General features: G+C 31.6%; 1 pseudogene; it reads right to left on the bottom strand.

Annotated features, from left to right (window-relative positions):
• Positions 1 to 4,367: 4,367 nt before the first annotated feature.
• Positions 4,368 to 11,053, bottom strand: LOC100812705 (triacylglycerol lipase 2-like; annotated as a pseudogene).
• Positions 11,054 to 19,301: the final 8,248 nt, after the last annotated feature.

The raw sequence follows: 19,301 nt of genomic DNA on the forward strand, positions 1-19,301 counted from the left end.
CGGAGTAGAATTACAAAATAACAGTCAATAACCCAAACATACATAAATGTAAAAGTAACATTTTAGCAAATGGAATAACATCTTACCTATTTTTTCAATTGTCCTTACCTACTTAAAAGAACAACCAACACATACCAAACATGGACAAATAGAAAACATACCAGCCATGGCCACATGTTGCCTATCTTCCAATTTTGTTGATCCTGTTCAAATGCCAACCTAAACAACAACAAAAGTTAATAAATAGGATCACAGGGGAACAAAAATAGTATTTCATTGTTGTTTCTAACTTTTTTTTATCCTAACCAAACAAAATAACCATAAATGCATAAATATTAAATATAATTGAACCACAGGGGCAACATCTTACCAATCTGGCCATTGGTTCAACCGTGCGTAAATCATAACCAACAAATACACCAAATAACATTAGGCAAGCAGACATGGTGAAACCGATGCCCGAACAAATCAACATCCATGAAGCAAAAACTCGCCTGCACCCAAAGAAATCAACATGCAGAAAACAAATACATCTAATAATTCTTAATTGTTTGGTTTAAATGGCCCGGAGTGCCGTGTTGATACCACTAAGAACGGTAAAAAAAATTCAAAAGGGAAAAAAATGTAAAATTGGATCTATGTCCAAACAATATTATAGGTTTCCAAAATGAACAACTGGCAAACTCAAGTGGATGTGAACATACGAAAATGAAGAACAAAGCAAGCAAAGTAATAAGGAAATAACACAAACAGACAAAGCAAGTCTGAAGAAGAAAGCAAGCAAACATCTATAAACAACAAATGACCAACACCACCCAAAAACAACCATAAGCAACCAAGCATGCAGGAAATAAAAGAAGCAAGCAAACATCCATAAGCAACAAATGACCAACACCACCCAAAAACAACCATAACCAACCAAACATGCAGGAAATCAAACAACATTCGAGGTTTCCAAAATGAAACAACATTTGAGGTTTCCAAAATGAAACAACATTCGCTGTGAAACAAACTAAGCATTCATGAAACCAAAACTCCTCTGCGGGCGAAGAAATCAACAGGCAGAAAATAAAGACAACATAAACAACATTTGATACAAAACAAAGTAAACAAGCATGAAACAAAAATAAACTAGAAGTGAAGATGGAAGAGACAGACCACAAAAATGAAGAAGAAAGAAAGCATGCAGGAAATAAAAAAAGCAAGCAAACATCCATAAGCAACAAATGACCAACACCACCCAAAAACAACCATAACTAACCAAACATGCAGGAAATCAAACAACATTCCAGGTTTCCAAAATGAAACAGCATTCATTGTGAAACAAACTAAGCATGCATGAAACTAAAACTCCCTTGCGGTCGAAGAAATCAACATGCAAAAATAAAGACAACGTAAACAACATTCAATGCGAAACAAAGTAAACATGCATGAAACAAAAATAAACTGGAGTCGCATTGAGAAGAAAGAAAGAAAGAAATCTGTCAATTCCTCTGTTTTCCTTATTTTGCTTCCTCTATTTGCTTTCTTTCTTCTTCATACAAAATCTGTTTCCTCTCATTTGCGTTAATGAAGAAGAAAGAAAGCAAACGGAGGAAGCAAAATAAGGAAAACAGAGGAAGCAGATTAGGAGTTGTTGAAGAATTAAAGCATGAATTCATCTAGACAGAGGAAGCATTAACGCAAATGAAAGGAAACAGATTTGGAGTCGTTGAAGAATTGATCGGGAATGCATCCAACAGGTAAGAAAGGAAACGAAGGAAGCAAAGTGGAAGTGAAGAGGAAACAAAGATGAAGAAGAAAGAAAGGAAATGGAAGAAGCAAATTGGTGGGGAAATGACACAAATGAAGGAAGCAGGTGTCAAAAGGAAAAGGTTGGAGAAGAAGCCACGTGCATCCATCAACAGAAGTTAAACACTCAAGCTGAAATGCCCAAAAAATTAGCAAATTGGACAGGTGTCAAGCTCTCAACCATGAGCATTTTAGGGATTTCATTGGGCTTCTCTTTTATTATATACCTTGGATGTTGTTGAACATTGAGAGACTCTGAGTGGCCTTCAAGGCTAGTCTTTTACTTAGTTATTTATATTTAGTATGTATGAGTGCATGAATACATAGCATGTGATATCCCTAGCTTAAAAACCTTTTTGGAACCCTTCAAAACCTCAAAAAATATTTGAATACTTAACCAACAGGGAATATTTTTATCTTTCAACAAGTATCAAATATTTTTTTTATCTAAATGAAAAGTATTTGAATACTTCTGACTAGATAAAAAATATAAATTGTAATCTATGCTTTAAAAATCATAAAAAATATCAATCTATTAGCTTTGAAAATTGGGGAAATCATTTTCTAAGGAGAGATTAAGATACTTGCTTTAATTTGGAAGATTGCTACAAATGCGTTAGCGTTACTAATAATACCAATGCGGCAAAAAAATTAGGACACTTTGCTGAAAATGATACTTGCTTATAAGGAGACCATTTATCATATTTTCAAGCTATGTTCAACTACTAATCTGATTTGGCAAAAGTTGTTGGTAGATTCCCCGTAGTATGCTTTTTACCATATTGATTTTAAAGATTGGCTGAGGCACAATTTATTGCTTACATATATGAATTTAAAGTGAAACTTAATTTTGTGGTTACTTTGAATTATTTATGGCGTTTTAGAAAGACTTCAATTTAAATATGTTTTTTATTTTTAATAAATACTTGATTTTTGTGATTGATTTTAATATATATTTTTGTGTTGAATCTCTAATAAAATAATAATTTTATTTTTTATCTTTGATATGTTATTTTAGTCTTTGATAAATTATCAAATCTTGTGTTTGTCCTCTCATAAATTAACGAATTTTATTTTAATGCTAACTATTAACAAATGAAAAATATTATTAGGAAATAAACATAAAAAATTCGTTAATTTGTCAGAGATTAAGAAAAGTGTAAATGATCAAAAATATAATTATTAATTTTTTAGAGACATAATGCAAAATAAAAAAATATTAAGGAGTAAATGCAAAAAAATGAATATTTATTAGAGAGAAAAACATATTTAAGCATTTTAGAAATTGTTGGAATTTTTAGTAGTATTAATATTGTATCAACACTAGACTATATATATATATATATATGTGAGGAAGAGTCAACCTATATCAAGATTTTTTAGAATTATACTTCATCCTTATTCTTTTTCTTTGAAATCTAATGGTTGTAATAAATTATTAATAGTATATTATTCGCTGATTAGCAAGTGTATCAATTTGCACAAGTAGTATTTAAACGGTAAGACCGAATATCATATCCATAGAGAAATTTGTTTCACTTAGATGATGTATATTCAGTATGTAAACACTTTTAGCTTTGAAAATGAGATAAAAGATTCATTAATGATTTAATTTTCTGTAATGTACTATGCTACTTAAACAACTTACGAAATAAACACAAAGCTGTAAAATGCGATAAATATTAAGGTAAAAGCGTCGGGGAGTCGTCTACTGAACTTTCTTTTGTCGTAATAAAAGGTTTTTCTCTATTTAAAGTTATTTTAGCGCTCTTGCACCACTTATTTACTCAGACCATGATTCCTCACAAGAATGAGCCTAATTCTCTTAGTTTTTTTCTTGATTCCTCAACAAACTCATTCTAAGGAAGTTGCAGTACGCATATAGTACAAATATACTAGATTACTGTCTTTATTCCTAGATAAACAGACCTCTAGCTGCTCGATCAAGTTCTAAGGATTCAAGCATTTTCCAAAACTCAAAAACCTTACTAAACATATAAATGATGATCAAGCCACAAGAATGTAAAATAAATGTAGATAGAAGCAAGAATACAGAAAATAACATTAAATAGATAGTTAGGAGTTTACATTAAGAGTGTTCAGTAGAATAACTCCCCAACAATGAAGTTCCTAGCCCTCCATTACAAGTAGGACTTAATACAAAGAGGAAATTAGTGTTTTTGTGAATGAAAATGGTAAAGGATGAAGAAAATGTCTTCTCTCGAGCCTCTCTGCATTCTTCCTTTTGATTTTATGTAGTAAAAGCTTAGTGACTCTTCATTTCCCACCAACTCAGTGTTTTAAAGGCTTTTGGGCTTCTCAACACATGAAGGCGTGCTCAACGAGCATGTCTCATTAAGTGAGAGTAAGTGAATAACCACTAAGCGAGCTTGGGTGCACTAAGTGTGAGTAGAGACAACGTCCTCGCGAGGCAGCCTGGCTGCGCACTAAGCGTGCTGCTCTTTGACTTAACATCTTCTAGGATTTTGCATTCACTAAGTGAGTTGGCTGTCTCGCTAAGTGAATGAGGCTCGCTTAGTCAATTTGCCCCGCTAAGCCAGTTCTTCAGCAATATTTCACACCTTCTCTTCTTTAGCCTACAAATTGAGTTAAATTCAACATTAGTTCACAAAAATGGAGTTTCTACTTTCTAAATTTATACAAGAATGAAAATATTTACAATCTTCACAAAAGAAACCGTAAATTAGAGGCACATTGCTATTTTTTCACCTATTTTCAATACAATAAAAGCTCATGAATAGCAATTAACATATATGTTAGATTTTATGAAAATATAAGATATATATTATGAAGTGGATAATTAATATTGAGATTAGCTTCGAAGCATATATGCTAACAAGCTCGATAGCATTCAATTGAATACCCATTTAATTTGTTAGACTCCCTAGTTGCATGTTGTTTCAAATTAAACAGTGATGGTTCAATCAAAGTCAATTATGATAGAGTTGTCGCCACTACATTAAGGGACTTTAAAATCGGTTCTAGAGGAGTTTCAACATCAACTCTAGAACTAATACTGAAATGTCCATCATTGAAAGTTGATATTTTTAACATCGATTTTAAAATCAATGTTGAAAATCATTATCTATATTAGTATTGGCTAAAACTGATGTAGAAATGTGGTTAAAATTGTATATTTTGAAACACTTTTTGAATCGGTTATAAAAAAACTAATATTATAAAGAAACATTCTACATTGGTATTGACAAGACTGATGTTGAATGTGCTTACCACATTGTTTTTAACAAAAACCGATGTAAAATGTGCCTTTATAACATTAGTTTTGTCCAAATTTGATATTGTAAAGACACTTGCTACATTGATTTTAGACTAAACAACGTTGTTTTTTGCAAAAAAAATAATAATAATAATAATAATAATAATCCTCAATGCACAATTTAATTAATTTATTAGGAGTGCCTAATTTTGTTCACATGTGCTATTATTTATCGGTGCTAAGTAATAAAAACTAAATATAGTAGAAATGGAAAAAGAAAGCAACACCATAAGAAGAAAGAGTAGAGGAAAATTCAGGATACTTGCTTAGCAAGATATAACGCTTGTGATATTTTGGAGTACCAATCACCAACGACTATTGGGTACATCCCTCATGATCCATATACTTATGACACATCTTTACTGTCTAATTTACCACATTAAGGAAACACAATGTTAGTGATCCTTATAAAGTTTCTCTTCTCTAATATGATAATAATTCAAATTTCAATAATATCAACTAGAGGTAGTGTTCAAAACCATATAGCTACAGATGCAAAATTCTGTATAGAATTGAATGAGGCATGGTATTTTCATATTGCACCAAACATCCACATAAATACTTGGGTATTGTCAAATTAAGCCTTTTACTAAAATTTTATGGATAAAATATAGATAATTAGCCACTAATCACATCAGCTAAGGATACCAATTCCATTGATCTTTCATGTTCTTACAATTATACTTTTTCCAGATATAGTTTTCCAAAGATACATTCACCAACTACCATTATCTGATGTAATAAATTTTCTTTATATGAAGATAAATGGAGATGGTTAGGTATGCCTGTTCAATACAAGAACTCGTAGCTCTACTACAAAAACTTTAACAACTTCCTCTTCCAACAAATCATTTACTTTGTAGGTCACATAACCTAAATGGTCCACTCTATTTACAAGAGCTTTGATGGCATAATCCTTCAATGTTTCCACCACTCTTCAAACATGAGATAAAAAGAGAAAGAAAGTAAGAAACAATAAAGAGGGGATTTAAAAGATATTGTAGTATCAACATAAATATCTACAAGCTTTAGCATAACAACTCACACTTGTTTTTGGTCATCGTTGGAGTATGAGAATTCAAAATATTCAGCTGTTGAATATAATTATGGTCTTAAATTCTTCAAATCCTAGGCACAAAGATGAAACAATAAAAAAATATCAAAACACTTTAATTAAGAAGGCTATTCTAAATTAAAGCCACAAATGCATTGGACAACAATCTTAAGTCTTAACAGTGAAAACAAGGGCTTGAGAGTCAAAGAGATATCATAAAAATAAACAATATCCCTAACTAAATAGTATGTAGAAGATCATAAGTACTTTCAGAATATCATCAAAGAGCAAACTCAATTGCAAAAAAACCTCATCATAATTGGAAGCTTCTTGAGACACAGGCTGGGCTACAAAGGTTGTGATCTTTCCCATGAATGGGTATGCAAAAAACCAACCTTGTAGGCCTCTTGAACGAGTTGGTTGGTGCTATTATAGTGAATGGAAAGTGAAAGTATGCAAACTCAATTCCCATTCGAAACCAAAAGGTCAAAGAAAAGACATTTTGCAAAAGAACCAACACATGTACCTTATTTATTCCAATGATGTTCAATCTGGTTTCAATACCAATTGAATTTACAACATCCACAACCATGGGTACAAAGAATTCTTTCTCTCCACCTATAAGCTTTGAAGAAAGAGTGGTAGAAGCACAGTTTGCAAGCAAACTTTTTGTAGACAAAGGATCAAGCTGAATGTTTTGATGATGCCAAAGGGTTACATGTTTCTCAAAGCTTTATTCAAGACAAAGAAATCAAAGATATTCAAGATGGATGATCAAGACAGTCTCTAGAGTCTTAGGAAGAGTATATTAAATAGGAAGGGAATTCCAATTGAAGTAGTAAAAGGTTTGGCCAAGAAATTTAAGTTAAAAAAATATTTTTCAAGAGATTTACTCTCTGGTAATCGATTACCAGAGGATGTATCGATTACTAGTGGCCAAAACCGATTTACAACAGCTATTAAAATTTGAATTCAAAATTTGCACTGTGTAATCGATTACACATATATGGTAATCGATTACCAGCAGTTATTGAACGTTTTAATTCAAATTTTAAAGCTTGTAATCGATTACACAAATACTGTAATCGATTACCAGAGCAGATTTTCAGAAAATATTCTCAACAGTCACATCCTTCTATTTGGTTCTTGAATGGCTATCAAAGGCCTATATATATGTGACTTGAGACACGAATTTGCTAAGAGTTTTTCAGAACAAAAAGGTCTTATCCTCTTAAAAAGCAAAATCGTTTCATCCTCTTAAAAATTCCTTGGCCAAAACACTTGTGATTCAATAAGGAATTATTTGAATGCTCAAATTGTTCAATCTATCTCTTTCAAGAGAGATTACTTCTTCTCTTCTTCTTTATTCTGAAAAAGAATTAAGAGACCGAGGGTCTCTTGTTGTAAAGAAATCTGAACACAAAGGAAGGGTTGTCCTTGTGTGGTTCAGATCTTGTAATAGGCTTTTACAAGATAGTGGAACTCTCAAGCGGGTTGCTTGGGGACTGGACGTAGGCACAAGAGTGTGACCGAACCAATATAAATCTGAGTTTGCAATCTCTCTTCCCTTAAACTCCTTTATTTATTATTGTTTTATATTCATATTAAAATTGCTCTATTTGAATCAATATTTAAGAAGTTCATTTTTAAGGGAATTTATAACTTGAATAGAAAGTGAAATAAAATTTTAATTGGGGAAATAGTTTGTGATATCTTAATTCAACTCCCCCTTCTTAAGATATCTGAGGCCACTTGTCTAACACTTTTGTTTTCTTCTAAACTTTTCCCCTCTATGCTAACAACTAGATCTTTAATCTTCTCATTAGCCTACACCAATAATTAGAAAAGACAAACATAATGTGACAAATCAAGAACATACTTCCACTTACAGTATTCAATATTATAGGTATGGTCCTACTTAGATAAACTTTTCCATAAGCACTTATAAGAGATAATAAAAAAGTAAATTGGATCAAACCTCTCCTATAAGCTAAAATAAAATTATGCACATAAACTTTTGGAGAAGTTATGGATAACTTCTATAAGAAGTGATAATAAGCAACATGATTATTATCACGTCTTATAAAAAATTTGGTTACTAAATTAGTCCCTCAAAATTTAAAACATTGTTGTATTTGTCTAATTTGGTGAAAGATTAGATATTTGAAGACATTTCCCCGATAAAATCTTTGGAGGACCAAAGTGGTGACATAAAGAATCTTTGAAGAACTAATATGGTGACTAAAATGTTTGAAAGACTAATGTGATGATGCATATAACTTTGGAGGATGAAATTCATGGTTTTCTTAAATATTAGTTATTTTACATTCAATGGAAAGCATAATTTCATGTTAGGATGAATTTCAACTCTGATATTATTCTATCCCCCAAGAATCTTGAGAAATGTCTTGTATTAATACTCTTACAACATAAAAAGTTTGAACTACAAGGAAGTAACATTGCAGCCTTCTTATTCTTAGCCACAATGTAGAGAAATTAATGACAATGAATGATAGATAATGAGAGTTACTTTCCTTTTCATATTAAATTCAAAGATTCCCAAATTGTACAATGATTTTCAGAAAAAAAATATTTGTTTCGATCTTTTGAATTTTAAACAAAATTTCTTTTCATTTTTTATTTGTACAAAGGTAAAAACATGTTTATAACTAAATACCTCTACAATAAATTTTTCAGCAACATTGTTAGTAGGGGAAGTCATTTGACAAACTTAAGCAATTGGACTAAGTAACGTCTTATAAAAAATTTGGTTACTAAATTAGTCCCTCAAAATTTAAAACATTGTTGTATTTGTCTAATTTGGTGAAAGATTAGATATTTGAAGGCATTTCCCCGATAAAATCTTTGGAGGACCAAAGTGGTGACATAAAGAATCTTTGAAGAACTAATTTGGTGACTAAAATGTTTGAAAGACTAATGTGATGATGCATATAACTTTGGAGGATGAAATTCATGGTTTTCTTAAATATTAGTTATTTTACATTCAATGTAAAGCATAATTTCATGTTAGGATGAATTTCAACTCTGATATTATTCTATCCCCCAAGAATCTTGAGAAATGTCTTGTATTAATACTCTTACAACATAAAAAGTTTGAACTACAAGGAAGTAACATTGCAGCCTTCTTATTCTTAGCCACAATGTAGAGAAATTAATGACAATGAATGATAGATAATGAGAGTTACTTTCCTTTTCATATTAAATTCAAAGATTCCCAAATTGTACAATGATTTTCAGAAAAAAAAAATATTTGTTTTGATCTTTTGAATTTTAAACAAAATTTCTTTTCATTTTTTATTTGTACAAAGGTAAAAACATGTTTATAACTAAATACCTCTACAATGAATTTTTCAGCAACATTGTTAGTAAGGGAAGTCACTTGACAAACTTAAGCAATTGGACTAAGTAAGACAATTGATGTCAACATGTTCTGTAATTGATCTTGGGAATGGGCAACCAATGCAATCAAAGTTTCCTACAAAAGAATTTGACACTCTTCAGTCAACAACACATTGAATAAGTCAAAGACAAGAAAAGCAAGTGTAGCATGTGAAATTCACCTATGAGTGACCAAGATAGTGCAATTTTTTCCACTAAGATCATGCACGTAGTTGAATGTGGCTGGAAGATCATGTGCAACTAATTCATCCTAAGACATTGTCCAATAATCCTAAATAAAAAAAAACTTACATAAGCAATAGGACCAATCAAATTGTTGACCATAGAAGTGAAACAACATTTTTTAGACAAACTAACCGATCTATTAGAAGCTAAAAATGTATGATGCCAACTAAATTTGGTTTGACAAATGTTAGCAACCCAAACATTAAACCCATTATTTGCCAAAAGGAATATTGCAAGAGACTGGTTTGAAGGTAGCAATAACCATGTCATGCCATCTTGGAACCACAACATCACATTAATTTCCAACATCAATTGCAAAATCCATGACACATAGTTGCTTATGAAACTATTAATTTAGTAACCATGAAATGTCCATGCCATAGAAGAATTTGTGGCTCCCTTGATTCTCCCATTCTAATTCTAGCCAAGTTAAGAATATAACCATCTTGTGTTGTCACCTAAAAACCATTACAAAATAAGCCAGTTAGTAGCTACTACTTGCTTTAAATAGATGCAAGCACAGTATGTACCAAGTGTTATCCACAAGTGTAACCTAGCTGTTGGGAAGATTCGAGGGGAGTAAACACCAGGGAGATTTACACATGTGGACCATGAGCCACCACATAAGGAAAGTTGACACCACACTCTAACCCAAAACCTTAAGGCTCAAGTTTATAGGTCTTCTCCTCACTTATATGGTGCTCAACCTTTCCACTTCTACCCGATGTGGGACTTCATCTCACACTTGTACTCCAACACATCTCCCCCTCAAGTGTGAGTCTCTTCCACATGGTACTAGCACTGTCGCTTCATCTGCGGGACATGCTGCCTTGACTCACCGCCAGGAAGACTTTCAATACAAGGGATCCCAAGACTGAGATTCATCGCTGTCATCTTACTCATCTGAGCTGGTCACCAAGTCGAATTATCGGCTCTGATACCAATTGTTAGGGAGATTCGAGAGGAGTAAACACCGGGGAGATTTACACTTGTGGACCATGAGCCACCACATAACGAAAGTTGACACCACACTCTAACCCAAAACCTTAAGGCTCAGGTTTATGGGTCTTTTCCTCACTCTCAACAATCTTCACCTTGCACTTGTACTCCAACACTTGTGTCATCACCCTTGATGAGCAAATACCATCATTGGGGGGTGATGATAATGTAGTGGTAGTTCTAAGTGATGATAATTTTCTCCCAGTTGAAAAAGTTAAACCCCAGAAGAGAATCACAAGGATTGTTGAGAGTGATGTGTTGGCCATGTTCTATTTCTTGGTACATTAGTCTTCCCTATCCAGACATTAATCACAAGTCATTATAATTCTCATGTTATCAAATATAGGTTCAAGCGAAGGGGATCAAGCACCTTCAGGTCGATCATCTAAGGGCAAACCTAATTGTAATATTCAACTAATCTTAAGAAGCCTACTAATCAAAGCTTGAATCTCAAGATTGAATTCAATATTGCCCATGAAATCAAGAACCTGAATCACCGAATATTAGGGTTGTCATCAACCCAATAAGACTTCCTCTTCTTCGATCCGGTTCCTGAGTTGCCACAGCTCTGGTCATTTGATTATGATTAAGGGTCCCACCGAAAGCTATAATGGTGCTTGTTGGAGGTCTCCTCCTTGACCTGGTTGTTGTTCTTTGATGATTTTTTGTGGTTGGTGTCATTACCATTTTGTCTAGTTTCTGATTGATGTTGTGTCAAGTTGTGATACTCTGATGGATTATAGGGAGGGAGGGGATGGGGATTTGGGGTTGGGTTGATGTGTCCATGGATTGAAGAGGGAAAAATAGGGTTAGGCTAGGTTAGGGTTTTGATCTTTGTAGTGGAGCAAATCACGAAGACTTGAGAATGAAGACAGCAGAATACAACGATGGGCAGTGATGACACCTATAATGAAAGTAAGCATCGTGAGTGAGAGTGGTAAAGGTGAACAAGGTCACGAGTGAGACTGGGGAGAGCGAGATGGTTTGAAGATTGAGATTGAGAGTGAGAAGTGAGTGAGGCAGAGAGTGGAGGTTTTAATTTAGGGAAAAAAATACAACATTGATTTTTATAAAAAAATGATGTTTGACAATTGATCGAACAATATTGATTTTTATAAAAATCGATGTTAACATATACACAAAAGATTTATTTTTAAAAATCAATGTTATCAATTGATCAAACAACGTTGATTTTTTTTAAAAAAAATCGATGTTAATATTAACACATAACATCAAATTTTTGAAAACCAATATTAATAAAGTCAACTTATTTACAATTATTGTGTCATCATGTTTTTTTAACATCCATTTTTATAAAATCAATCTTAAAAGAGCCATATTAAAGGTATATTTTCTATAGTAGTGTGTTGCTCGTGGTGTGTTCGGGTCTTATTTGCTTATGCTTCAAAAAATGGATTTTGTAGTACTGCTCATGCTAAACCATGGGCAATTCTTATTGCTATTAATATTGCTTGGAATCGAGGCTTCTAATCTTTAGTTATAGAATGGGATTCCCAAGTGCGGATTAAGTTTTTGGTCATGATTGTCATCAATCTTAGAGCCGTCAAAATGGGTTTTGGCCCGTGGGTCAGCCTGGTCCACTGCGGGCTAGAGGTGGGCCGGGCTCAATTTTTTTAAAAAAAAACGATACCAGCAACTTTTCAGCCCAGCCCACTTAACCCGTGGGTTAGGTGGGCTCAACCCGTGGGTTGGTGGACCAACTCGTCAACCCACCAAATTTAAATAATATATTATTTTATTTTATTATTATTATAAATTTATAATTGTTAAGAAATTAAATTTTTATTTTGTAGCTAGCAACCCAAGTGGGCTTGAGGTTGGATGTGCCCGTGGGTCGGTGGAATTCTACTTATATCATGCTTGAGAGTGCTATTAGGTATCGTCGCGCTTTTGCAAGTTTCACTATTCGTGATAGAAATTACAAATGTTGTCCATCTAATGAGGAATGGAAAAGAGCTAAAAAATTGTGTGAATTTTTGAAGCCATTTTATAAGATGACTAATTTGATTTTAGGTATATTTTTTCAAACTTCATAATTATAATAAATAGTATCAGATTTATATTTATAGTTTAATTATCTTATTTGAATATTTTTTAGGTACATCTTATCCAACTTCCAACGAATACTTCATGCAAGTATGGAAAATTGAATGGTTGTTGCGAGAAACACTTAAGTGTGATGATCCAGTATTGCAAAATATGGCAGTATTGATGATGAAAAAGTTTGGCAAGTATTGGAGTGACTATAATGTCATTCTTTCAATTGCTATGATTCTTGACCCACGAATGAAGCTTGAAGCACTCCGATTTTACTATTCAAAGCTTGATGCTTCTACTTGTGATGAAAAGATTAATAACATAAAAGAGAAGATGTACAAGCTCTTTGATGAATATGTGAGTGTAAAGTCAAGTTCATCTACTGCATCAAGTTCTTAACAACCTACTGTTGAAGAAGATTTCAGTATAGAAGAAAATCAAGATATGGATGATCCATATAATGTTAGTCTTTTCTTTTGTTTAATTATTTAATTGTTTTATGATTCAATTTATTTAATTTAATTTTTCTCTTATATTGTCATAGGAATATATCAATTATGTGAGCCAAAATGTTAATGTCAATGACAAGTCTGAATTAGATCTCTATTTGGCTGAGACACCGCTTGAGCCAAAGTTTTTTCCTAAGTTGGATATTTTGAGTTATTGGAAGGACCGTCAAGAACGTTATCCAAATCTTTGTAGATTGTCATGTGAGGTGTTAAGCATTCCTATAACAATTGTTGCTAGTGAATCGACATTTAGCATTGGTGCTCATGTGCTAAACAAGTATCACGCTAGTCTTCTTCCTTCCAATGTTCAAACACTAATTTTAACCCAAAATTGGATAAATGGTTTTGAAGATATTGGTAATTTACATTTCTTTTTTCATAATTTTTAGTTTGTTATTGGTGTGTTGTTTTATTTATTTGACTTATTAATGATATTGTTTATTTTTTGTTTGTCTTTGTAGATGAAATTAAAGGTGATGTTGAGAAAGAAGAGGAAGTTGTTCTAGATTTCACAGTCCATAACTCTAATGTTTAATTTCAATAGTTTAGAAGTTTATTTTTAATGACATTTAAATTTCAATTATCTTAATGTTGAATGTTTATTTTGAATACTTCAATCACTTTAATATTAAATGTTTGAAATTGATTTAGTTTTGTTTTTATATTGGATTTTATTTTAAGTTGTTTGGAATAATTTTTTTTTTACAAAAAAAGACAAAAAAGTGGGCTAGCCCACATAACCCACCAACCCGTGGTGGGCCAGGCCGAGCTGACATTTTGTTAGCCCACACAAAAGTAGGTCAAGCTGGACTAGCCCACTTTTAGCTCAACCCGTTGCGGGCCAGCCCACGTGGGTCGGACTGGCCCGTTTTGATAGCTCTAATCTCATGTTTTGTGAGAAATTAATTAAGTTGCGGAAATGCTTGCAAAGTTAAGAAGTTATTCTGCGGAAAGTGATTAAAAGATTTTTTTAATTTGTTATTTTTTTTGGGTTAATTAAATTTTTAGTTCAGTCTTTTAGATCCAAACTTTCAAAAAAAAATTAAAGAAATTTTTGGATTTTCGTTAATTTTTCATCTAACATTTTTAGTTTTTTTTAAAATCCATTTTTAGTCTCTTATTTATTTTTATTGTTCAATAAGATTATTACTGAAGATAGGCTAAATTTTTTTAGGGACTAAAAATGTTGACAAAAAATTAATAAGAAACTAAAAGTTAGTCAAATAAATTTTGAGGAACTAAAAATTAAAATTTATAAAAATTAAGAGAATAAAAATTTAATCTTTTTTATAACCACGAGTTTAGGCAAGTTGGGTAGAAGTTCACCAAAATTAGTATAGACTTCAAGGCTTAAAGATCACCTAAAGAAGTATTTATAAATTATATACCAACAAATACTCATATTGAACATCTAATAAACCTATATTCTTTTAAGATATGGACTCGTTGCTGATGAATTGAAGTAGTAATTTGTTCATTCTTTAATATGTATTTTGCAGTATCTTTCTGTTTCATCCACTTGTTTCCTTGTGACTTTTAGTCTTTTTCTAAGGTTTAACCCCCTTTCATTAAGAAAAAAATATTTAACATAATGTTTGCATCTCAACAAAAATATTGGTGATATGTGAAAATCAATGTCAACTAAAATTAATTAACCTAATAAGGCACGTTTATAAAAACTGTGTATTATAATTCTATTTCATTGCAAGTTGATTGACCAAACCGTCTATATTAATAAAATAAATCGTTTTCTTTACGTTATTGGATAGAACTACAGGTTATATATGGTCAAATTAAATAACAGTTAGCGTAATGGTGAATTAAATAATTTAATTAAATATTTAATAAAAATATCGTTCAAATTTTATTTATATTTTTTTATCTTAGTTTTGTTAAAGTAATCTAAAAATATATAAAGATCATAAATTAATTTTATAGGAATTACAAGAGTATTACAAGAGTCTTATATAACCTTGCTATAAGTATTACAAGAGTCTTATTCAAAAAAGAAAAAGTATTACAAGAGTCACAAGGTCAAAAATATATATATGAATTTTGAAAATGTACGTTAGCAAATCTCTATGTGTATAAGTTATATGATCAATTTAAAATTTACGTAACATTTTAAAAACTTCACATAACTTTTTTATTTAATATTAATATCTTATAATTTTTTATAAGGAAATATATAATAATTAAAATTCACATCTATTCTATTAAAGAGTTTTTTTTTTCATATGACATGTATATATTGATGTATGATTGGTGATAAAATTGGTTGGATGATTAAAAAAGAAGAGAGAATGAAAAAAATATGGTAGGTTCAACTCTTTACTAATAAAATTAATAAACTAAAAATTAATATTTATCAATAAAAAATTTGATATCTGATTTTGTTGCATATATACATCATTATTTCTAGATCTACAACTAATTTCTTATTCTCTTGCATATATTGTACCAGCACAAGAACTATCCAGATTGTAGTAGTGTTTAAGACAACCTAAGTTGTCACAAGCTAATATTCTGCAGCAAAAAATTAAACCATCAAATAGTAAGTGGAACATTTATTTCTAGGTCTTCTTTGTCTACGTACCATCAAAAAAGAAATTTCAAAGTAGGACAGTGTCCCCACTGACTAAAGGCAATGCACCTACAGCAGTAAACGCTACGTGCTTTGGCATTTTAGCTACAACCAAAAGCTTGTTACCAAAATAGAAGCAGCTAAATTATATAGGTAGTTTCTCTCCCCTTAATGCAGTCTTTTACTTTAAGGAATTATTAATTTTGCAAGATTAGTTTTTGTAGTTCAGTTGGATTCTTCTGACAAAAAACTCATAATTTAGGATATATATTAATTTATTAATCACCTTTTCTTAATAATCAAAGAACTGTATATGATATGAAGCAGTTAGAATTGCATCTTTGATTTTGATTATTATTTGGAAAAATAGTTTTCATTTTCTTTCTCCCTCCCTGACAACATGTTAAGATTTTGAAATTAGAGGTTGCTGCTGGAATACCAAAAAAATAAAAAATAGAGGTTGTTGGTTAGTTAGCGTTTTACACTAAAAAACAACTTGTTTTTGTTCTTTAATGCATATGAAAAGGTCTTTGCAGATCGCAAATTTCTATTATTTCTAGAAAATGACGTAAAAGGGTAAATCAATATATGATCCATTCAAGGCAATAAAATTATAATTTAAATTAACTTCTTGATTTATTCATGAAGTCCAACTGTCACGTATACTGACCAACTAATAATATACATTATTTCCCTCTTATTTCTTTGAAATCAAAGATGTTTATTTTGTCCATTGATTAGACACCAAATGGGTATTCTAATTTTAATTGGAGTCAAGTGGCACCAAATAAATTCGCATTATTCATGAAGCATTGCTTTCTAGCTGGACCGGCCAGAGCTAGAGCAATATTTCCACTAAATTAAACATATTACAAGCCAAAATGACCTGCAAGACTGACAGTATCACATTCTCAGGGGGGGACTCACGTTATATGAGTGGGCCCCGATTTTTTTTTCAAATTAAAAAATTTAATAGATAAGTATTTACATTTTAAAAAAATTACTTATCTTATTAAAAGAAATTTGATCTTCAACTAAATATTATATTTTATTAAATTTAAATTATTATATAATTAATTTTTTTACTTCTTTTTTAATTATCTCTATTTTAAAATTAGGGATTAGAATTATGAATTTTAAAAACATAAAAACTAAATTTCTTTATTTTAAAATAGAAAATTAAAATTATGAATTTTAAAAAATAAAGACTAAAAGCCTATACTTCATTTTTATCTCCTAAATTTTTTAAATTTTAAACTAAAAAAATCTTCTTAAATTTTTTTATCTAAACTCTATATATTATCAAATTTTAGTTACTATATAAAATTTTTTTATTTTTATATCTAATTTTTAAACTCTATTTTTTTAGTTATATTTTTGTGAACCTCGTATAATCAAGTGTCACTAAGATGAAAGATAAATTTTTTATTCATTATATTTTGGTTTATATTTAAAAATATCGTTAAAAATTAATTCATACAAACTCAATTATTAATTATTTTTGTGACATATAAAAAATAATTTATGTGCTTTAATAAATCATTAATATAATTAAATATAAAACATCAAATTATAAATATTTTATATACAAATTAATGATGTATAATTGGTGAACGATTTTTATGTTTTGTCCGCTATTATCTCAGTCTGGTCCATCCGTCGTCACATTTCAAATGCATTGACTTGGAATTAAAGATGTACTGTGAAGAGACGTGCAGCATGGGCAAGTACCAGCGTAATATTTTTCCCTTAGAGGGTATATACTAAGAAATTATCAATTATTAAAGCAAAAGAAATAGGATATTGCTATTTCCACTGCCCATTTTCATTTTTTTCCAACCTATCCTCAGAAAATCTCTTCGTTAATTCTTCCGAACCCAAGAAAAAAAAAATCCCACCACTCAACAAACCATTAACGCCAATCCACAAGGAAAACAAAGCCTCTGAATCTACAAGTGCTAATCCCAAAGGTAAACCAAAATTGGCCACCACTAAATGACTATATCCATAGAGGTTGCAAATGCGTTAACGTACAATAAGTCTTCAAATGTATATCCCTTAACTTATGTACACATGATAATGCAGCCTAAAACTGAGTAAATTAAAAGACACAGCCACCCAGCCCTTGAAGCTGTTACCAGAAATTGGTGAACAAATTCCATAAATCTCGCGCACATTGCTGTCATTGTGCTCACGCTCATGTCTCAACGAGGTTGAGAAGGGCACTCGCAGTTTGGAGAGGCCTCAAAGGGGATTGTGTTTTTGTGGAAGGTTTTTTCGCGAAGAGAATTAAATAGGAGGGACACAAAGATGGGAGGAGCATGTTTAGCATGGTAGTTTGGGGAACAAAATGAGAAAGGGGAGTGTATTAGTACAATTGGGGACTGGAAGTAGCAACTTCATGTGTGATAGATGGGCTAATTGTCAAAGTGGACTAGGACATTGCTTTGTGCACTTAACAGAATTAATGGTACATCCAACAATTTATGTGAAGTGGTAAAAATGTCTTTCACTTAAATTTTAAAAATGCTTCCCTCTTCCTCTCTGTTCACTCTGTCCTTACATTCTGTGCTTTCTCTTCTTCGTTCTTCGTTTGATGTTCTCTCCGCGACGCTGCCGTCATTCATGCTGTCAGTCTCTGCCAGCGCAGTCGTCATTGTGTTATGCTTCGCCATCGTAAGTGTCTCTTCCCTCTTTGTCGGTTTCTCACGTTTTTGTGGTTGGTGGAGACTAGAAATCCGTATAAACCATATGAATTGGCAATCCATATGTTATTATACCTTGATGCAATCTCATATCTCATGCCGGTTATATTTATCCACTTATCCATGGTAACCTGCATGTAACAGTTATAATTAAATTTATTTAAAGTCAATTTAATCCATCAAAACGTAACAAAAAAAACTTATATACCATGGATAATCCATCAACAAGTAGGGATCGCTTTAATTTCTCAAATCTGTCTATGCCACCAAGTAGGTTGATATACTGATAAGACCATTTTGCAAGTTCTTTAAGCAAATGGTTGCGAACCAAAGACCATGAATCTTCACCCATACCTAATAAGACAATAATTGCATGATATCCACAATTACCATCAACTTTGACATGAATAATGTTTTCAGTGGAATCATGAATGCATGGATGAAATTGATCCAACATTGGTATGATCCTTCTTGGTTTAGCTTGGTCAGATGATGATGCACTACATTTGACTGAAGAATTATTATTTTACACAGAATGTAATGCATCAACATACTCTTAGTAAGACGGATCACGCTTTGTTGATCTTTGATGTTTGGTCTTTGTTTTCACCTTTTCTAGAGGAGCACACATAGAGTTTAGATCAGGGTAAACAATTTC

This window comes from Glycine max, chromosome 3, assembly GCF_000004515.6.
Source record: "Glycine max cultivar Williams 82 chromosome 3, Glycine_max_v4.0, whole genome shotgun sequence".
Taxonomy (NCBI): domain Eukaryota; kingdom Viridiplantae; phylum Streptophyta; class Magnoliopsida; order Fabales; family Fabaceae; genus Glycine; species Glycine max.